We start from the raw sequence: 22,546 nt of genomic DNA, 5'->3' as shown, positions 1-22,546 counted from the left end.
GGAATCAGAGGCGGGGAATCTGAGGCAGTGAATCAGAGGCGGGGAATCAGAGACACGGAAAGAGAGGGTTGGAATCAGATGCGCGGAATCAGAGGCAGGGAATCAGAGGCAGGGAATCAGAGGCAGGAATTTAGAGGCAGGGAATCAGAGGCAGGGAATCAGAGGCAGGCAATCAGAGGCAGGGAATCTGAGGCGGGGAATCTGAGGCGGGGAATCTGAGGCGGGGAATCTGAGGCGGGGAATCTGAGGCGGGGAATCTGAGGCGGGGAATCTGAGGCGGGGAATCTGAGGCAGGGAATCACAGGCAGGGAATCAGAGCCGGGGAATCTGAGGCGGGGACTCAGAGGCTGGGAATTTGAGGCAGGGAATCTGAGGCAGGGAATCTCAGGCAGGGAATCAGAGCCGGGGAATCTGAGGCGGGGAATCAGAGGCGGGGAATCAGAGGCAGGGAAACAGAGGCAGGGAATCAGAGGCGTGGAATCAGAGGCGGGGAATCAGAGGCCGGGAACAAGCGGCGGGGAATCAGAGGCGGGGAATCAGAGGCTGGGAATCTGAGGCAGGGAATCTGAGGCAGGGAATCTGAGGCAGGGAATCAGAGGAGGGGAATGAGAGGCGGGGAATCAGAGGCGGGGAATGAGAGGCGGGGAATCAGAGGCGGGTTATCAGAGGGGGCAAATGCGATGTGGGAAACTAGATGCAGAGAAAGAGGCACCGAAATAGAGGCAGGCAAAGAGAGGCAGTGTATCAGAGGCAGGGGATAAGAGGCGGGGAATCAGAGATACGGAAAGAGAGGCGTGGAATCAGAGGCGCGGAATCAGAGGCAGGGAATCAGAGGCAGGGAATCAGAGGCAGGGATTCAGAGGCAGGCATTCAGAGGCAGGGAATCTGAGGCAGGGAATCTGAGGCGGGGAATCTGAGGCGGGGAATCTGAGGCGGGTAATCTGAGGCGGGGTATCTGAGGCGGGGAATCTGAGGCAGGGAATCTGAGGCGGGGAATCTGAGGCGGGGAATCTGAGGCGGGGAATCTGAGGCGGGGAATCTGAGGCGGGGAATCTGAGGCGGGGAATCTGAGGCGGGGAATCTGAGGCGGGGAATCTGAGGCGGGGTATCTGAGGCAGGGAATCTCAGGCAGGGAATCAGAGCCGGGGAATCTGAGGCGGGGAATCAGAGGCGGGGAATCAGAGGCGGGGAAACAGAGGCAGGGAATCAGAGGCGCGGAATCAGAGGTGGGTAATCAGAGGCGGGGAATAAGAGCTGGGGAATCAAAGGCGGGGAATCAGAGGCAGGGAATCTGAGGCAGGGAATCTGAGGCAGGGAATCTGAGGCAGGGAATCAGAGGCGGGGAATCAGAGGCAGGCAATCAGAGGCGGGGAATCAGAGGCAGGGAATCTGAGGCAGTGAATCTGATGCAGGGAATCAGAGCCGGGGAATCTGAGGCAGGGAATCAGAGGTGGGGAATCAGAGGCGGGGAATCAGAGGCGGGGAATAAGAGGCGGGGAATCAGAGGCGGGGAATCAGAGGCAGGGAATCTGAGGCGGGGAATCTCAGGCAGGGATCTCAGGTAGGGAATCAGAGCCAGGAAATATGAGGCGGGGAATCAGAGGCGGGGAATCAGAGGCGGGGAAACAGAGGCAGGGAATCAGAGGCGGGGAATCAGAGGTGGGGAATCAGAGGCAGGGAATCTGAGGCGGGGAATCTGAGGCGGGGAATCTGAGGCGGGTAATCTGAGGCGGGGTATCTGAGGCGGGGAATCTGAGGCAGGGAATCTGAGGCGGGGAATCTGAGGCGGGGAATCTGAGGCGGGGAATCTGAGGCGGGGAATCTGAGGCGGGGAATCTGAGGCGGGGAATCTGAGGCGGGGAATCTGAGGCGGGGAATCTGAGGCGGGGTATCTGAGGCAGGGAATCTCAGGCAGGGAATCAGAGCCGGGGAATCTGAGGCGGGGAATCAGAGCTGGGGAATCAGAGGCGGGGAAACAGAGGCAGGGAATCTGAGGCAGGGAATCTGAGGCAGGGAATCTGAGGCAGGGAATCAGAGGCGGGGAATCAGAGGCAGGCAATCAGAGGCGGGGAATCAGAGGCAGGGAATCTGAGGCAGTGAATCTGATGCAGGGAATCAGAGCCGGGGAATCTGAGGCAGGGAATCAGAGGTGGGGAATCAGAGGCGGGGAATCAGAGGCGGGGAATAAGAGGCGGGGAATCAGAGGCGGGGAATCAGAGGCAGGGAATCTGAGGCGGGGAATCTCAGGCAGGGATCTCAGGTAGGGAATCAGAGCCAGGAAATATGAGGCGGGGAATCAGAGGCGGGGAATCAGAGGCGGGGAAACAGAGGCAGGGAATCAGAGGCGGGGAATCAGAGGTGGGGAATCAGAGGCGGGGAATCAGAGGCAGGGAATCTGAGGCAGGGAATCTGAGGCAGGGAATCTGAGGCAGGGAATCTGAGGCGGGGAATCAGAGTTGGGGAATCAGAGGCGTGGAATCAGAGGCGGGGAATCAGAGGCGGAGAATCAGAGGCGGGGAATCAGAGGCGGCGAATGAGAGGCGGGGAATCAGAGGCGGGGAATCTGAGGCAGTGAATCAGAGGCGGGGAATCAGAGACACGGAAAGAGAGGCGTGGAATCAGATGCGCGGAATCAGAGGCAGGGATTCAGAGGCTGGGAATCAGAGGCGGGGAATAAGAGGCGGGGAAGCAGAGGCGGGGAATCGGAGGCAGGGATCTGAGGCAGGGAATCTGAGGCAGGGAATCTGAGGCAGGGAATCTGAGGCAGGGAATCTGAGGCGGGGAATCTGAGGCGGTAAATCTGAGTCGGGGTATCTGAGGCAGGGAATCTGAGGCAGTGAATCAGAGGCATGGAATCAGAGGCGGGTTATCAGAGGGGCAAATGAGATGTGGGAAACTAGATGCAGAGAAAGAGACACGGAAATAGAGGCAGGCAAAGAGAGGCAGGGTATCAGAGGCAGGGAATCAGAGGCGGGGAATCATAGACAAGGAAAGAGAGGAGTGGAATCAGAGGTGCGGTATCAGAGGCAGGGAATCAGAGGCAGGGAATCAGAGGCAGGGAATCAGAGGCAGGCAATCAGAGGCAGGGAATCAGAGGCAGGGAATCAGAGGCAGGCAATCAGAGGCAGGGAATCTGAGGCAGGGAATCTGAGGCAGGGAATCTGATGCAGGGAATCAGAGGCAGGGAATCTGAGGCAGGGAATCTGAGGCAGGGAATCTGAGGAGGGGAATCAGAGGCGGGGAATCAGAGGCAGGAAATCAGAGGCAGGGAATCAGAGGCAGGGAATCAGATGAAGGGAATCAGATGAAGGGAATCTGAGGCAGGGAATCTGAGGCAGGGAATCTGAGGCAGGGAATCTGAGGTGTGGATTCTGAGGCGGGGAATCTGAGGCAGGGAATCTGAGGCGGGGAATCTGAGGCAGGGAATTTGAGGCGGGGAATCTGAGGCGGGGAATCTGAGGTGGGGAATCTGAGGCAGGGAATCTGAGGCGTGGATTCTCAGGCATGGAATCTCAGGCAGGGAATCAGAGCTGGGGAATCTGAGGCGGGGAATCAGACGCGGAGAATCAGAGGCGGGGAAACAGAGGCAGGGAATCAGAGGCGGGGAATCAGAGGCGGGGAATCTGAGGCAGTGAATCAGAGGCGGGGAATCAGAGACACGGAAAGAGAGGCGTGGAATCAGATGCGCGGAATCAGAGGCAGGGAATCAGAGGCAGGGAATCAGAGGCAGGAATTTAGAGGCAGGGAATCAGAGGCAGGGAATCAGAGGCAGGCAATCAGAGGCAGGGAATCTGAGGCGGGGAATCTGAGGCGGGGAATCTGAGGCGGGGAATCTGAGGCAGGGAATCACAGGCAGGGAATCAGAGCCGGGGAATCTGAGGCGGGGACTCAGAGGCTGGGAATCTGAGGCAGGGAATCTGAGGCAGGGAATCTCAGGCAGGGAATCAGAGCCGGGGAATCTGAGGCGGGGAATCAGAGGCGGGGAATCAGAGGCAGGGAAACAGAGGCAGGGGATCAGAGGCGTGGAATCAGAGGCGGGGAATCAGAGGCCGGGAACAAGCGGCGGGGAATCAGAGGCGGGGAATCAGAGGCTGGGAATCTGAGGCAGGGAATCTGAGGCAGGGAATCTGAGGCAGGGAATCAGAGGCGGGGAATGAGAGGCGGGGAATCAGAGGCGGGGAATGAGAGGCGGGGAATCAGAGGCGGGTTATCAGAGGGGGCAAATGCGATGTGGGAAACTAGATGCAGAGAAAGAGGCACCGAAATAGAGGCAGGCAAAGAGAGGCAGGGTATCAGAGGCAGGGAATAAGAGGCGGGGAATCAGAGATACGGAAAGAGAGGCGTGGAATCAGAGGCGCGGAATCAGAGGCAGGGAATCAGAGGCAGGGAATCAGAGGCAGGGATTCAGAGGCAGGCATTCAGAGGCAGGGAATCTGAGGCAGGGAATCTGAGGCGGGGAATCTGAGGCGGGGAATCTGAGGCGGGTAATCTGAGGCGGGGTATCTGAGGCGGGGAATCTGAGGCAGGGAATCTGATGCAGGGAATCAGAGGCAGGGAATCTGAGGCAGGGAATCTGAGGCAGGGAATCTGAGGAGGGGAATCAGAGGCGGGGAATCAGAGGCAGGAAATCAGAGGCAGGGAATCAGAGGCAGGGAATCAGATGAAGGGAATCAGATGAAGGGAATCTGAGGCAGGGAATCTGAGGCAGGGAATCTGAGGCAGGGAATCTGAGGTGTGGATTCTGAGGCGGGGAATCTGAGGCGGGGAATCTGAGGCGGGGAATCTGAGGCAGGGAATTTGAGGCGGGGAATCTGAGGCGGGGAATCTGAGGTGGGGAATCTGAGGCAGGGAATCTGAGGCGTGGATTCTCAGGCATGGAATCTCAGGCAGGGAATCAGAGCCGGGGAATCTGAGGCGGGGAATCAGACGCGGAGAATCAGAGGCGGGGAAACAGAGGCAGGGAATCAGAGGCGGGGAATCAGAGGCGGGGAATCAGAGGCGGGGAATAAGAGGCGGGGAATCAGAGGCGGGGTATCAGAGGCAGGGAATCTGAGGCAAGGAATCTGAGGCAGGGAATCTGAGGCAGGGAATCAGAGGCGGGGAATCAGAGGCGGGGAATCAGAGGCGGGGAATCAGGGGCATGGAATCAGAGGCGGGTTATCAGAGGGGGCAAATGAGATGTGGGAAACTAGATGCAGAGAAAGAAGCATGGAAATAGAGGCAGGCAAAGAGAGGCTGGGTATCAGAGGCAGGGAATCAGAGGCGGGGAATCAGAGACACGGAAATAGAGGCGTGGAATCAGAGGTGCGGAATCAGAGGCAGGGAATCAGAGGCAGGGAATCAGAGGCAGGGAATCAGAGGCAGGGAATCTGAGGCGGCGAATATGAGGCGGCGAATCTGAGGCGGGGAATCTGAGACGGGGAATCTGAGGCGGGGAATCTGAGGCGGGGAATCTGAGGCGGGGAATCTGAGGCGGGGAATCTGAGGCAGGGAATCTGAGGCGGGGAATCTCAGGCAGGGAATCTCAGGTAGGGAATCAGAGCCAGGAAATATGAGGCGGGGAATCAGAGGCGGGGAATCAGAGGCGGGGAAACAGAGGCAGGGAATCAGAGGCGGGGAATCAGAGGCGGGGAATCAGAGGCGGGGTATAAGAGGCGGGTAATCAGAGGCGGGGAATCAGAGGCAGGGAATCTGAGGCAGGGAATCTGAGGCAGGGAATCTGAGGCGGGGAATCAGAGTTGGGGAATCAGAGGCGGGGAATCAGAGGCGGGGAATCAGAGGCGGAGAATCAGAGGCGGGGAATCAGAGGCGGCGAATGAGAGGCGGGGAATCAGAGGCGGGGAATCTGAGGCAGTGAATCAGAGGCGGGGAATCAGAGACACGGAAAGAGAGGCGTGGAATCAGATGCGCGGAATCAGAGGCAGGGAATCAGAGGCAGGGAATCAGAGGCAGGAATTTAGAGGCAGGGAATCAGAGGCAGGGAATCAGAGGCAGGCAATCAGAGGCAGGGAATCTGAGGCGGGGAATCTGAGGCGGGGAATCTGAGGCGGGGAATCTGAGGCGGGGAATCTGAGGCGGGGAATCTGAGGCGGGGAATCTGAGGCAGGGAATCACAGGCAGGGAATCAGAGCCGGGGAATCTGAGGCGGGGACTCAGAGGCTGGGAATCTGAGGCAGGGAATCTGAGGCAGGGAATCTCAGGCAGGGAATCAGAGCCGGGGAATCTGCGGCGGGGAATCAGAGGCGGGGAATCAGAGGCAGGGAAACAGAGGCAGGGAATCAGAGGCGTGGAATCAGAGGCGGGGAATCAGAGGCCGGGAACAAGCGGCGGGGAATCAGAGGCGGGGAATCAGAGGCTGGGAATCTGAGGCAGGGAATCTGAGGCAGGGAATCTGAGGCAGGGAATCAGAGGCGGGGAATGAGAGGCGGGGAATCAGAGGCGGGGAATGAGAGGCGGGGAATCAGAGGCGGGTTATCAGAGGGGGCAAATGCGATGTGGGAAACTAGATGCAGAGAAAGAGGCACCGAAATAGAGGCAGGCAAAGAGAGGCAGGGTATCAGAGGCAGGGAATCAGAGGCGGGGAATCAGAGATACGGAAAGAGAGGCGTGGAATCAGAGGCGCGGAATCAGAGGCAGGGAATCAGAGGCAGGGAATCAGAGGCAGGGATTCAGAGGCAGGCATTCAGAGGCAGGGAATCTGAGGCGGGGAATCTGAGGCGGGTAATCTGAGGCGGGGTATCTGAGGCGGGGAATCTGAGGCAGGGAATCTGAGGCGGGGAATCTGAGGCGGGGAATCTGAGGCGGGGAATCTGAGGCGGGGAAACTGAGGTGGGGAATCTGAGGCGGGGAATCTGAGGCGGGGAATCTGAGGCAGGGAATCTGAGGTGGGGAATCTGAGGCAGGGAATCTCAGGCAGGGAATCAGAGCCGGGTAATCTGAGGCGGGGAATCAGAGGCGGGGAATCAGAGGTGGGGAAACAGAGGCAGGGAATCAGAGGCGGGGAATCAGAGGCGGGGAATCAGAGGCAGGGAATCTGAGGCAGGGAATCTGAGGCAGGGAGTCTGAGGCAGGGAATCAGAGGCGGGGAATCAGAGGCAGGGAATCAGAGGCGGGGAATCAGAGGCAGGGAATCTGAGGCAGGGAAGCTGATGCAGTGAATCAGAGCCGGGGAATCTGAGGCAGGGAATCAGAGGTGGGGAATCAGAGGCGGGGAATCAGAGGCGGGGAATAAGAGGCGGGGAATCAGAGGCGGGGAATCAGAGGCAGGGAATCAGAGCGGGGAATCAGAGGCGGGGAATCAGCGGGAGGAAAAGAGATGTGAGGAAAGAGAGGCAGTGAAAGAGGCGCGAAAATAGAGGCAGGGAAAGAGAGGCGGGGAATGAAAGGTGGGGAATCAGAGGCGGGGAAACAGGCGGGTAATCAGAGGCAGGTAAACATAGGTGGATAAATAGAGGCGGGAAAAGAGGCGGGCAAAACATAGTGGTTGGAACTTGTGTGTTTAAAATGAGGTACACAAAACAGATCAAACAGTGTTGTTGAAATTGAGGGAGGGAAAGACAGGCACGGAAAGAGTGGAGGGGAAAGAGTGGAGGCGAAAGAGAGTCATAGAGACAGAGGTGGGGAATCAGAGGCGGGGAATCAGAGTCGGTGAAAGAGGTGGGTAAACAGAGGTGGGTAAACATAGGCGGAGAAATAGAGGCGGGGAAAGTGATGGGTGAAACATAGTGGTTGGAACTTGTGTGTTGAAAATGAGGTACACAGAACAGATCAAACAGAGTTGTTGAAATTGAGGGAGGGAAAGAGAGGCGCGGAAAGAGTGTAGGGGAAAAAGCGGAGGCGAAAGAGAGGCATACAGACAGAGGTGGGGAATCAGAGGCGGGGAATCAGAGGCGGGGAATCAGAGGCGGGCAATCAGTGGCAGGCAATCAGAGGTGGGGAATCAGAGGCGGGGAATAAGAGGCCTGGAATCAGAGGCGGGGTATGAGAGGCGTGGAATCAGAGGCGGGGATTCAGAGGCGGGGAATCAGAGGCGGGGAAACAGAGGCGTGGAATCAGAGGCGGGGATTCAGAGGTGGGGATTCAGAGGCTGGGAATCAGAGGCGGGGAATCATAGGCGGGGAATCAGAGGCGGGGAATCGGAGGCAAGGAATCTGAGGCAGGGAATCTGAGGCAGGGAATCAGAGCCAGGGAATCTGAGGCAGGGAATCAGAGGCGAGGAATCAGAGGCGGGGATTCAGAGGCGGGAATCAGAGGCAGGGAATCAGAGGCGGGAATCAGAGGCGGGGAATCAGAGGCGGTGAATCAGATGCGGGGAATCAGAGGCAGGGAATCTGAGGCAGGGAATCTGAAGCAGGGAATCTGAGCCAGGGAATCTGAGGCAGGGAATCAGAGGTGGGGAATCAGAGGCGGGGAATCAGAGGCGGGGAATCAGAGGCGGGGAATCAGATGCAGGGAATCAAATGAAGTGAATCAGATGAAGGGAATCTGAGGCAGGGAATCTGAGGCAGGGAATCTGAGGCGGGGAATCTGAGGTGGGGAATCTGAGTCGGGGAATCTGAGGCGGGGAATCTGAGGCAGGGAATCACAGGCATGGAATCAGAGGCGGGTTATCAGAGGGGGGAATGAGATGTGGGAAACAAGATGCAGAGAAAGATGCACGGAAATAGAGGCAGGGAATGAGAGGCAGGGTATCAGATGCAGGGAATCAGACACGCGGAAAGAGAGGCGTGGAATCAGAGGCCCGGGATCAGAGGCAGGGAATCAGAGGCAGGGAATCAGAGGCAAGGAATCAGAGGCGGGGAATCAGAGGCAGGGAATCAGAGGCAGGGAATCGAGGCAGGGAATCAGAGGAGGGGAATCAGAGGCGGGGAATCAGAGGCGGGGAATCAGAGGCAGGGAATCAGAGGCGGGGAATCAGAGGAGGGGAATCAGAGGCGGGGAATCAGTGGGAGGAAAAGAGATGTGGGGAAAGAGAGGCAGAGAAAGAGGTGCGGAAATAGGGGCAGAGAAAGAGAGGCGGGGAAAGAAAGGTGGGGAATCAGAGGCGAGGAATCAGAGGCGTGGAATCTGAGGCGGGGAAAGAGAAGTGGGGAAACGGAGGCCGGGAAAGTTGCGCGGAAAGGGAGGCGGGTAATCAGAGGCAGGGAATCAGAGGCGGGGAATCAGAGGCGGGGAATCAGAGGCGGGGAAACAGAGGCGGGGAATCAGAGGTGGGGATTCAGAGGCTGGGATTCAGAGGCGGGGAATAAGAGGCGGGGAATCAGAGGCGAGGAATCAGAGGCGGGGAATCGGACGCAGTGAATCTCAGGCAGGGAATCAGAGCCGGGTAATCTGAGGCGGGGAATCAGAGGCGGGGAATCAGAGGTGGGGAAACAGAGGCAGGGAATCAGAGGCAGGGAATCAGAGGCGGGGAATCAGAGGCGGGGAATCAGAGGCAGGGAATCTGAGGCAGGGAATCTGAGGCAGGGAATCTGAGGCAGGGAATCAGAGGCGGGGAATCAGAGGCAGGGAATCAGAGGCGGGGATTCAGAGGCAGGGAATCTGAGGCAGGGAAGCTGATGCAGTGAATCAGAGCCGGGGAATCTGAGGCAGGGAATCAGAGGCGGGGAATCAGAGGCGGGGAATCAGAGGCGGGGAATAAGAGGCGGGGAATCAGAGGCGGGGAATCAGAGGCAGGGAATCTGAGGCAGGGAATCTGAGGCAGGGAATCTGAGGCAGGGAATCAGAGGCGGGGAATCAGAGGCAGGGAATCAGAGGCGGGGAATCAGAGGCGGGGAATCAGCGGGAGGAAAATAGATGTGAGGAAAGAGAGTCAGTGAAAAGGCGCGAAAATAGAGGCAGGGAAAGAGAGGCGGGGAATGAAAGGTTGGGAATCAGAGGCGGGGAAATAGGCGGGTAAACAGAGGCAGGTTAACATAGGTGGATAAATAGAGGCGGGGAAAGTGATGGGTGAAACATAGTGGTTGGAACTTGTGTGTTTAAAATGAGGTACACAAAACAGATCAAACAGTGTTGTTGAAATTGAGGGAGGGAAAGACAGGCACGGAAAGAGTGGAGGGGAAAGAGTGGAGGCGAAAGAGAGTCATAGAGACAGAGGTGGGGAATCAGAGGCGGGGAATCAGAGTCGGTGAAAGAGGTGGGCAAACAGAGGCGGGTAAACATAGGCGGAGAAATAGAGGCGGGGAAAGTGATGGGTGAAACATAGTGGTTGGAACTTGTGTGTTGAAAATGAGGTACACAGAACAGATCAAACAGAGTTGTTGAAATTGAGGGAGGGAAAGAGAGGCGCGGAAAGAGTGTAGGGGAAAAAGCAGAGGCGAAAGAGAGGCATACAGACAGAGGTGGGGAATCAGAGGCGGGGAATCAGAGGCGGGCAATCAGAGGCGGGCAATCAGTGGCAGGCAATCAGAGGTGGGGAATCAGAGGCGGGGAATAAGAGGCCTGGAATCAGAGGCGGGGAATCAGAGGCGTGGAATCAGAGGCGGGGATTCAGAGGCGGGGAATCAGAGGCGGGGAAACAGAGGCGGGGAATCAGAGGCGGGGATTCAGAGGTGGGGATTCAGAGGCTGGGAATCAGAGGCGGCGAATCATAGGCGGGGAATCAGAGGCGGGGAATCGGAGTCAGGGAATCTGAGGCAGGGAATCTGAGGCAGGGAATCAGAGCCGGGGAATCTGAGGCAGGGAATCAGAGGCGAGGAATCAGAGGCGGGGATTCAGAGGCGGGAATCAGAGGTGGGGAATCAGAGGCGGTGAATCAGATGCGGGGAATCAGAGACAGGGAATCTGAGGCAGGGAATCTGAAGCAGGGAATCTAAGCCAGGGAATCTGAGGCAGGGAATCAGAGGTGGGGAATCAGAGGCAGGGAATCAGAGGCGGGGAATCAGAGGCGGGGAATCAGATGCAGGGAATCAAATGATGGGAATCAGATGAAGGGAATCTGAGGCAGGGAATCTGAGGCAGGGAATCTGAGGCAGGGAATCTGAGGCGGAGAATCTGAGGCGGGGAATCTGAGTCAGGGAATCTGAGGCGGGGAATCCTAGGCAGGGAATCACAGGCATGGAATCAGAGGCGGGTTATCAGAGGGGGGAAATGAGATGTGGGAAACAAGATGCAGAGAAAGATGCACGGAAATAGAGGCAGGGAATGAGAGGCAGGGTATAAGAGGCAGGGAATCAGAGACACGGAAAGAGAGGCGTGGAATCAGAGGCCCGGGATCAGAGGCAGCGAATCAGAGGCAGGGAATCAGAGGCAGGGAATCAGGGGCGGGGAATTAGAGGCAGGGAATCAGAGGCAGGGAATCGAGGCAGGGAATCAGAGGAGGGGAATCAGAGGCGGGGAATCAGAGGCAGGGAATCTGAGGCAGGGAATCTGAGGCAGGGAATCTGAGGCAGGGAATCAGAGGCGGGGAATCAGAGGCAGGGAATCAGAGGCGGGGATTCAGAGGCAGGGAATCTGAGGCAGGGAAGCTGATGCAGTGAATCAGAGCCGGGGAATCTGAGGCAGGGAATCAGAGGCGGGGAATCAGAGGCGGGGAATCAGTGGCGGGGAATAAGAGGCGGGGAATCAGAGGCGGGGAATCAGAGGCAGGGAATCTGAGGCAGGGAATCTGAGGCAGGGAATCTGAGGCAGTGAATCAGAGGCGGGGAATCAGAGGCAGGGAATCAGAGGCGGGGAATCAGAGGCGGGGAATCAGCGGGAGGAAAAGAGATGTGAGGAAAGAGAGGCAGTGAAAGAGGCGCGAAAATAGAGGCAGGGAAAGAGAGGCGGGGAATGAAAGGTTGGGAATCAGAGGCGGGGAAATAGGCGGGTAAACAGAGGCAGGTAAACATAGGTGGATAAATAGAGGCGGGGAAAGTGATGGGTGAAACATAGTGGTTGGAACTTGTGTGTTTAAAATGAGGTACACAAAACAGATCAAACAGTGTTGTTGAAATTGAGGGAGGGAAAGACAGGCACGGAAAGAGTGGAGGGGAAAGAGTGGAGGCGAAAGAGAGTCATAGAGACAGAGGTGGGGAATCAGAGGCGGGGAATCAGAGTCGGTGAAAGAGGTGGGCAAACAGAGGCGGGTAAACATAGGCGGAGAAATAGAGGCGGGGAAAGTGATGGGTGAAACATAGTGGTTGGAACTTGTGTGTTGAAAATGAGGTACACAGAACAGATCAAACAGAGTTGTTGAAATTGAGGGAGGGAAAGAGAGGCGCGGAAAGAGTGTAGGGGAAAAAGCGGAGGCGAAAGAGAGGCATACAGACAGAGGTGGGGAATCAGAGGCGGGGAATCAGAGGCGGGGAATCAGAGGCGGGCAATCAGTGGCAGGCAATCAGAGGTGGGGAATCAGAGGCGGGGAATAAGAGGCCTGGAATCAGAGGCGGGGAATCCGAGGCGTGGAATCAGAGGCGGGGATTCAGAGGCGGGGAATCAGAGGCGGGGAAACAGAGGCGGGGAATCAGAGGCGGGGATTCAGAGGTGGGGATTCAGAGGCTGGGAATCAGAGGCGGGGAATCATAGGCGGGGAATCAGAGGCGGGGAATCGGAGGCAGGGAATCTGAGGCAGGGAATCTGAGGCAGGGAATCAGAGCCGGGGAATCTGAGGCAGGGAATCAGAGGCGAGGAATCAGAGGCGGGGATTCAGAGGCGGGAATCAGAGGCAGGGAATCAGAGGCGGGAATCAGAGGCGGGGAATCAGAGGCGGTGAATCAGATGCGGGGAATCAGAGGCAGGGAATCTGAGGCAGGGAATCTGAAGCAGGGAATCTGAGGCAGGGAATCTGAGGCGGGGAATCTGAGGCGGGGAATCTGAGTCAGGGAATCTGAGGCGGGGAATCTGAGGCAGGGAATCACAGGCATGGAATCAAAGGCGGGTTATCAGAGGGGGGAAATGAGATGTGGGAAACAAGATGCAGAGAAAGATGCACGGAAATAGTGGCAGGGAATGAGAGGCAGGGTAGCAGATGCAGGGAATCAGAGACACGGAAAGAGAGGCGTGGAATCAGAGGCCCGGGATCAGAGGCAGGGAATCAGAGGCAGGGAATCAGAGGCAGGGAATCAGGGGCGGGGAATCAGAGGCGGGGAATCAGAGGCGGGGAATCAGAGGCGGGGAATCAGAGGCGGGGAATCAGAGGAGGGGAATCAGAGGCGGGGAATCAGTGGGAGGAAAAGAGATGTGGGGAAAGAGAGGCAGAGAAAGAGGCGCGGAAATAGGGGCAGGGAAAGAGAGGCGGGGAATGAAAGGTGCGGAATCAGAGGCGTGGAATCTGAGGCGGGGAAAGAGAAGTGGGGAAACGGAGGCCGGGAAAGTTGCGCGGAAAGGGAGGCGGGTAATCAGAGGCAGGGAATCAGAGGCGGGGAATCAGAGGCGGGGAATCAGAGGCGGGGAATCCGAGGCGGGGAAACAGAGGCGGGGAATCAGAGGCGGGGATTCAGAGGCTGGGATTCAGAGGCGGGGAATCAGAGGCGGGGAATCAGAGGCGAAAAATCAGAGGCGTGGAATCGGACGCAGGGAATCTCAGGCAGGGAATCAGAGCCGGGTAATCTGAGGCGGGGAATCAGAGGCGGGGAATCAGAGGTGGGGAAACAGAGGCAGGGAATCAGAGGCGGGGAATCAGAGGCGGGGAATCAGAGGCAGGGAATCTGAGGCAGGGAATCTGAGGCAGGGAATCTGAGGCGGGGAATCAGAGTCGGGGAATCAGAGGCAGGGAATCAGAGGCGGGGATTCAGAGGCAGGGAATCTGAGGCAGGGAAGCTGATGCAGTGAATCAGAGCCGGGGAATCTGAGGCAGGGAATCAGAGGCGGGGAATCAGAGGCGGGGAATCAGAGGCGGGGAATAAGAGGCGGGTAATCAGAGGCGGGGAATCAGAGGCAGGGAATCTGAGGCAGGGAATCTGAGGCAGGGAATCTGAGGCAGGGAATCAGAGGCGGGGAATCAGAGGCAGGGAATCAGAGGCGGGGAATCAGAGGCGGGGAATCAGCGGGAGGAAAAGAGATGTGAGGAAAGAGAGGCAGTGAAAGAGGCGCGAAAATAGAGGCAGGGAAAGAGAGGCGGGGAATGAAAGGTGGGGAATCAGATGCGGGGAAATAGGCGGGTAAACAGAGGCAGGTAAACATAGGTGGATAAATAGAGGCGGGAAAAGAGGCGGGCAAAACATAGTGGTTGGAACTTGTGTGTTTAAAATGAGGTACACAAAACAGATCAAACAGTGTTGTTGAAATTGAGGGAGGGAAAGACAGGCACGGAAAGAGTGGAGGGGAAAGAGTGGAGGCGAAAGAGAGTCATAGAGACAGAGGTGGGGAATCAGAGGCAGGGAATCAGAGTCGGTGAAAGAGGTGGGTAAACAGAGGCGGGTAAACATAGGCGGAGAAATAGAGGCGGGGAAAGTGATGGGTGAAACATAGTGGTTGGAACTTGTGTGTTGAAAATGAGGTACACAGAACAGATCAAACAGAGTTGTTGAAATTGAGGGAGGGAAAGAGAGGCGCGGAAAGAGTGTAGGGGAAAAAGCGGAGGCGAAAGAGAGGCATACAGACAGAGGTGGGGAATCAGAGGCGGGGAATCAGAGGCGGGGAATCAGAGGCGGGCAATCAGTGGCAGGCAATCAGAGGTGGGGAATCAGAGGCGGGGAATAAGAGGCCTGGAATCAGAGGCGGGGTATCAGAGGCGTGGAATCAGAGGCGGGGATTCAGAGGCGGGGAATCAGAGGCGGGGAAACAGAGGCGGGGAATCAGAGGCGGGGATTCAGAGGTGGGGATTCAGAGGCTGGGAATCAGAGGCGGAGAATCATAGGCGGGGAATCAGAGGCGGGGAATCGGAGGCAGGGAATCTGAGGCAGGGAATCTGAGGCAGGGAATCAGAGCCGGGGAATCTGAGGCAGGGAATCAGAGGCGAGGAATCAGAGGCGGGGATTCAGAGGCGGGAATCAGAGGTGGGGAATCAGAGGCGGTGAATCAGATGCGGGGAATCAGAGACAGGGAATCTGAGGCAGGGAATCTGAAGCAGGGAATCTAAGCCAGGGAATCTGAGGCAGGGAATCAGAGGTGGGGAATCAGAGGCAGGGAATCAGAGGCGGGGAATCAGAGGCGGGGAATCAGATGCAGGGAATCAAATGATGGGAATCAGATGAAGGGAATCTGAGGCAGGGAATCTGAGGCAGGGAATCTGAGGCAGGGAATCTGAGGCGGAGAATCTGAGGCGGGGAATCTGAGTCAGGGAATCTGAGGCGGGGAATCCTAGGCAGGGAATCACAGGCATGGAATCAGAGGCGGGTTATCAGAGGGGGGAAATGAGATGTGGGAAACAAGATGCAGAGAAAGATGCACGGAAATAGAGGCAGGGAATGAGAGGCAGGGTATAAGAGGCAGGGAATCAGAGACACGGAAAGAGAGGCGTGGAATCAGAGGCCCGGGATCAGAGGCAGGGAATCAGAGGCAGGGAATCAGAGGCAGGGAATCAGAGGCGGGGAATCAGAGGCAGGGAATCAGAGGCAGGGAATCCGAGGCAGGGAATCAGAGGAGTGGAATCAGAGGCGGGGAATCAGAGGCGTGGAATCAGAGGCGGGGAATCAGAGGCGGGGAATCAGAGGAGGGGAATCAGAGGCGGGGAATCAGTGGGAGCAAAAGAGATGTGGGGAAAGAGAGGCAGAGAAAGAGGCGCGGAAATAGGGGCAGGGAAAGAGAGGCGGGGAATGAAAGGTGGGGAATCAGAGGCGAGGAATCAGAGGCGTGGAATCTGAGGCGGGGAAAGAGAAGTGGGGAAACGGAGGCCGGGAAAGTTGCGCGGAAAGGGAGGCGGGTAATCAGAGGCAGGGAATCAGAGGCGGGGAATCAGAGGCGGGGAATCCGAGGCGGGGAAACAGAGGCGGGGAATCAGAGGCGGGGATTCAGAGGCTGGGATTCAGAGGCGGTGAATCAGAGGCGGGGAATCAGAGGCGAGGAATCAGAGGCGGGGAATCGGACGCAGGGAATCTGAGGCAGGGAATCTGAGGCAGGGAATCAGAGGTGGGGAATCTGAGGCGGGGAATCAGAGGCGGGGAATCAGATGCGAGGAATCAGAGGCGGGGAATCAGAGACACGGAAAGAGAGGCGTGGAATCAGAGGTGCGGAATCAGAGGCAGGGAATGAGAGGCAGGGAATCAGAGGCAGGGAATCAGAGGCAGGGAATCAGAGGAAGGCAATCAGAGGCAGGGAATCTGAGGCAGGGAATCTGAGGCGGGGAATCTGAGGCGGGGAATTTGAGGCGGGGAATCTGAGATGGGGAATCTGAGGCGGGGAATCTGAGGCGGGGAATCTGAGGCGGGGAATCTGAGGCAGGGAATCTGAGGTGGGGAATCTCAGGCAGGGAATCTCAGGCAGGGAATCAGAGCCGGGAAATCTGTGGCGGGGAATCAGAGGCGGGGAATCAGAGGCGGGGAAACAGAGGCAGGGAATCAGAGGCGGGGAATCAGAGGCGGGGAATCAGAGGCGGGGAATAAGAGGCGGGGAATCAGAGGCGGGGAATCAGAGGCAGGGAATCTGAGGCAGGGAATCTGAGGCAGGGAATCTGAGGCAGGGAATCTGAGGCAGGGAATCAGAGGTGGGGAATCAGAGGCAGGGAATCAGAGGCGGGGAATCAGAGGCGGGGAATCAGAGGCATGGAATCAGAGGCGGGTAATCAGAGGGGGCAAATGAGATGTGGGAAACTAGATGCAGAGAAAGTGGCACCGAAATAGAGGCAGGCAAAGAGAGGCAGGGTATCAGAGGCAGGGAATCAGAGGCGGGGAATCAGAGATAAGGAAAGAGAGGCGTGGAATCAGAGGCAGGGAATGAGAGGCAGGGAATCAGAGGCAGGGAATCAGAGGCAGGGAATCAGAGGCAGGGAATCTGATGCAGGGAATCTGAGGCGGGGAATCTGAGGCGGGGAATCTGAGGCGGGGAATCTGAGGCGGGGAATCTGAGGCGGGGAATCTGGGGCGGGGAATCTGAGGAGGGGAATCTGAGGCGGGGAATCTGAGGCGGGGAATCTGAGGCGGGGAATCTGAGGCGGGGAATCTGAGGCGGGGAATCTGAGGCGGGGAATCTGAGGCGGGGAATCTGAGGCGGGGTATCTGAGGCAGGGAATCTCAGGCAGGGAATCAAAGCCGGGGAATCTGAGGCGGGGAATCAGAGGCGGGGAATCAGAGGCGGGGAAACAGAGGCAGGGAATCAGAGGCGCGGAATCAGAGGTGGGGAATCAGAGGCGGGGAATAAGAGCTGGGGAATCAAAGGCGGGGAATCAGAGGCAGGGAATCTGAGGCAGGGAATCAGAGGCGGGGAATCAGAGGCAGGCAATCAGAGGCGGGGAATCAGAGGCAGGGAATCTGAGGCAGGGAATCTGATGCAGGGAATCAGAGCCGGGGAATCTGAGGCAGGGAATCAGAGGTGGGGAATCAGAGGCGGGGAATCAGAGGCGGGGAATAAGAGGCGGGGAATCAGAGGCGGGGAATCAGAGGCAGGGAATCTGAGGCGGGGAATCTCAGGCAGGGATCTCAGGTAGGGAATCAGAGCCAGGAAATATGAGGCGGGGAATCAGAGGCGGGGAATCAGAGGCGGGGAAACAGAGGCAGGGAATCAGAGGCGGGGAATCAGAGGCGGGGAATCAGAGGCGGGGAATCAGAGGTGGGGAATAAGAGGCGGGGAATCAGAGGCGGGGAATCAGAGGCAGGGAATCTGAGGCAGGGAATCTGAGGCAGGGAATCTGAGGCAGGGAATCTGAGGCGGGGAATCAGAGTTGGGGAATCAGAGGCGGGGAATCAGAGGCGGGGAATCAGAGGCGGAGAATCAGAGGCGGGGAATCAGAGGCGGCGAATGAGAGGCGGGGAATCAGAGGCGGGGAATCTGAGGCAGTGAATCAGAGGCGGGGAATCAGAGACACGGAAAGAGAGGCGTGGAATCTGATGCGCGGAATCAGAGGCGGGGAATCGGACGCAGGGAATCTGAGGCAGGGAATCTGAGGCAGGGAATCAGAGCTGGGGAATCTGAGGCGGGGAATCAGATGCGAGGAATCAGAGGCGGGGAATCATATGCGGGGAATCAGATGCGGGGAATCAGAGGCAGGGAATTTGAGGCACGGAATCTGAGGCAGGGAATCAGAGCCGGGGAATCTGAGGCAGGGAATCTGAGGCAGGGAATCAGAGGCGGGGAATCAGAGGCAGGGAATCAGAGGCGGGGAATCAGAGGCAGGGAATCAGAGGCGGGGAATCAGAGGCAGGGAATATGAGGCAGGGAAGCTGATGCAGGGAATCAGAACCGGGGAATCTGAGGGAGGGCATCAGAGGCGGGGAATCAGAGGCGGGGAATCAGAGGCGGGGAATAAGAGGCGGGGAATCAGAGGCGGGGAATCAGCAGCAGGGAATCTGAGGCAGAGAATCTGAGGCAGGGAATCTGAGGCAGGGAATCTGAGGCGGGGAATCAGAGGCAGGGAATCAGAGGCGGGGAATCAGAGGCGGGGAATCAGCGGGAGGAAAAGAGATGTGGGGAAAGAGAGGCAGTGAAAGAGGCGCGGAAATAGAGGCAGGGAAAGCGAGGCGGGGAATGAAAGGTGGCGAATCAGAGGCGGGGAAACAGGCGGGTAAACAGAGGCAGGTAAACATAGGTGGATAAATAGAGGCGGGGAAAGTGGCGGGCAAAACATAGTGGTTGGAACTTGTGTGTTTAAAATCAGGTACACAAAACAGATCAAACAGTGTTGTTGAAATTGAGGGAGGGAAAGACAGGCACGGAAAGAGTGGAGGGGAAAGAGTGGAGGCGAAAGAGAGGCGTAGAGACAGAGGTGTGGAATCATAGGCGGGGAATCAGAGGCGGTGAAACAGGTGGGTAAACAGAGGTGGGTAAACATAGGCGGAGAAATAGAGGCGGGGAAAGTGATGGGTGAAACATAGTGGTTGGAAATTGTGTGTTGAAAATGAGGTACACAGAACAGATCAAACAGAGTTGTTGAAATTGAGGGAGGGAAAGAGAGGCGCGGAAAAAGTGTAGGGGAAAAAGCGGAGGCGAAAGAGAGGCATACAGACAGAGGTGGGGAATCAGAGGCGGGGAATCAGAGGCGGGGAATCAGAGGCGGGCAATCAGTGGCAGGCAATCAGAGGTGGGGAATCAGAGGCGGGGAATAAGAGGCCTGGAATCAGAAGCGGGGAATCAGTGGCACGGAAAGAGAGGCGTGGAATCAGAGGCCCGGGATCAGAGGCAGGGAATCAGAGGCAGGGAATCAGAGGCAGGCAATCAGAGGCAGGGAATCTGATGCAGGGAATCTGAGGTGGGGAGTCTGAGGCGGGGAATCTGAGGCGGGGAATCTGAGGCGGGGAATCTGAGGCGGGGAATCTGAGGCGGGGAATCTGAGGCGGGGAATCTGAGGAGGGGAATCTGAGGCGGGGAATCTGAGGCGGGGAATCTGAGGCGGGGAATCTGAGGCGGGGAATCTGAGGCGGGGAATCTGAGGCGGGGAATCTGAGGCGGGGTATCTGAGGCAGGGAATCTCAGGCAGGGAATCAGAGCCGGGGAATCTGAGGCGGGGAATCAGAGGCGGGGAATCAGAGGCGGGGAATCAGAGGCGGGGAATCAGAGGCGGGGAATCTGAGGCAGGGAATCAGAGGCGGGGAATCAGAGGCGGGGAATCAGAGGCGGGGAATCAGAGGCATGGAATCAGAGGCGGTTTAACAGTGGGGGCAAATGAGATGTGGGAAACTAGATGCAGAGAATGAGGCAGCGAAATAGAGGCAGGCAAAGAGAGGCAGGGTATCAGAGGCAGGGAATCAGAGGCGGGGAATCAGAGACACGGAAAGAGAGGCGTGGAATCAGAGGTGCGGAATCAGAGGCAGGGAATGAGAGGCAGGGAATCAGAGGCAGGGAATCAGAGGCAGGGAATCAGAGGCAGGGAATCAGAGGCAGGGAATCAGAGGAAGGCAATCAGAGGCAGGGAATCTGAGGCAGGGAATCTGAGGCGGGGAATCTGAGGCGGGGAATTTGAGGCGGGGAATCTGAGATGGGGAATCTGAGGCGGGGAATCTGAGGCGGGGAATCTGAGGCGGGGAATCTGAGGCAGGGAATCTGAGGTGGGGAATCTCAGGCAGGGAATCTCAGGCAGGGAATCAGAGCCGGGAAATCTGAGGCGGGGAATCAAAGGCGGGGAATCAGAGGCGGGGAAACAGAGGCAGGGAATCACAGGCGGGGAATCAGAGGCGGGGAATCAGAGGCGGGGAATAAGAGGCGGGGAATCAGAGGCGGGGAATCAGAGGCAGGGAATCTGAGGCAGGGAATCTGAGGCAGGGAATCTGAGGCAGGGAATCTGAGGCAGGGAATCAGAGGTGGGGAATCAGAGGCAGGGAATCAGAGGCGGGGAATCAGAGGCGGGGAATCAGAGGCATGGAATCAGAGGCGGGTAATCAGAGGGGGCAAATGAGATGTGGGAAACTAGATGCAGAGAAAGTGGCACCGAAATAGAGGCAGGCAAAGAGAGGCAGGGTATCAGAGGCAGGGAATCAGAGGCGGGGAATCAGAGATACGGAAAGAGAGGCGTGGAATCAGAGGCTCGGAATCAGAGGCAGGGAATGAGAGGCAGGGAATCAGAGGCAGGGAATCAGAGGCAGGCAATCAGAGGCAGGGAATCTGATGCAGGGAATCTGAGGCGGGGAATCTGAGGCGGGGAATCTGAGGCGGGGAATCTGAGGCGGGGAATCTGAGGCGGGGAATCTGAGGCGGGGAATCTGAGGCGGGGAATCTGAGGAGGGGAATCTGAGGCGGGGAATCTGAGGCGGGGAATCTGAGGCGGGGAATCTGAGGCGGGGAATCTGAGGCGGGGAATCTGAGGCGGGGAATCTGAGGCGGGGTATCTGAGGCAGGGAATCTCAGGCAGGGAATCAGAGCCGGGAAATCTGAGGCGGGGAATCAGAGGCGGGGAATCAGAGGCGGGGAAACAGAGGCAGGGAATCAGAGGCGCGGAATCAGAGGTGGGGAATCAGAGGCGGGGAATAAGAGCTGGGGAATCAAAGGCGGGGAATCAGAGGCAGGGAATCTGAGGCAGGGAATCTGAGGCAGGGAATCTGAGGCAGGGAATCAGAGGCGGGGAATCAGAGGCAGGCAATCAGAGGCGGGGAATCAGAGGCAGGGAATCTGAGGCAGGGAATCTGATGCAGGGAATCAGAGCCGGGGAATCTGAGGCAGGGAATCAGAGGTGGGGAATCAGAGGCGGGGAATCAGAGGCGGGGAATAAGAGGCGGGGAATCAGAGGCGGGGAATCAGAGGCAGGGAATCTGAGGCGGGGAATCTCAGGCAGGGATCTCAGGTAGGGAATCAGAGCCAGGAAATATGAGGCGGGGAATCAGAGGCGGGGAATCAGAGGCGGGGAAACAGAGGCAGGGAATCAGAGGCGTGGAATCAGAGGCGGGGAATCAGAGGCGGGGAATCAGAGGCGGGGAATCAGAGGCAGGGAATCTGAGGCAGGGAATCTGAGGCAGGGAATCTGAGGCAGGGAATCTGAGGCGGGGAATCAGAGTTGGGGAATCAGAGGCGGGGAATCAGAGGCGGGGAATCAGAGGCGGAGAATCAGAGGCGGGGAATCAGAGGCGGCGAATGAGAGGCGGGGAATCAGAGGCGGGGAATCTGAGGCAGTGAATCAGAGGCGGGGAATCAGAGACACGGAAAGAGAGGCGTGGAATCAGATGCGCGGAATCAGAGGCAGGGATTCAGAGGCTGGGAATCAGAGGCGGGGAATAAGAGGCGGGGAATCAGAGGCGGGGAATCGGAGGCAGGGATCTGAGGCAGGGAATCTGAGGCAGGGAATCTGAGGCAGGGAATCTGAGGCAGGGAATCTGAGGCGGGGAATCTGAGGCGGTAAATCTGAGTCGGGGTATCTGAGGCAGGGAATCTGAGGCAGTGAATCAGAGGCATGGAATCAGAGGCGGGTTATCAGAGGGGGCAAATGAGATGTGGGAAACTAGATGCAGAGAAAGAGACACGGAAATACAGGCAGGCAAAGAGAGGCAGGGTATCAGAGGCAGGGAATCAGAGGCGGGGAATCATAGACAAGGAAAGAGAGGAGTGGAATCAGAGGTGCGGTATCAGAGGCAGGGAATCAGAGGCAGGGAATCAGAGGCAGGGAATCAGAGGCAGGCAATCAGAGGCAGGGAATCAGAGGCAGGGAATCAGAGGCAGGCAATCAGAGGCAGGGAATCTGAGGCAGGGAATCTGATGCAGGGAATCAGAGGCAGGGAATCTGAGGCAGGGAATCTGAGGCAGGGAATCTGAGGAGGGGAATCAGAGGCGGGGAATCAGAGGCAGATAATCAGAGGCAGGAAATCAGAGGCAGGGAATCAGATGAAGGGAATCAGATGAAGGGAATCTGAGGCAGGGAATCTGCGGCAGGGAATCTGAGGCAGGGAATCTGAGGTGTGGATTCTGAGGCGGGGAATCTGAGGCGGGGAATCTGAGGCGCGGAATCTGAGGCAGGGAATCTGAGGCGTGGATTCTCAGGCATGGAATCTCAGGCAGGGAATCAGAGCCGGGGAATCTGAGGCGGGGAATCAGACGCGGAGAATCAGAGGCGGGG

The sequence above is a fragment of the Narcine bancroftii genome, chromosome 13 (genome assembly GCF_036971445.1).
Source record: "Narcine bancroftii isolate sNarBan1 chromosome 13, sNarBan1.hap1, whole genome shotgun sequence".
Classification (NCBI taxonomy): domain Eukaryota; kingdom Metazoa; phylum Chordata; class Chondrichthyes; order Torpediniformes; family Narcinidae; genus Narcine; species Narcine bancroftii.
The sequence above is the reverse complement of the archived record's forward strand: the minus strand, read 5'-3'. Positions refer to the sequence as shown.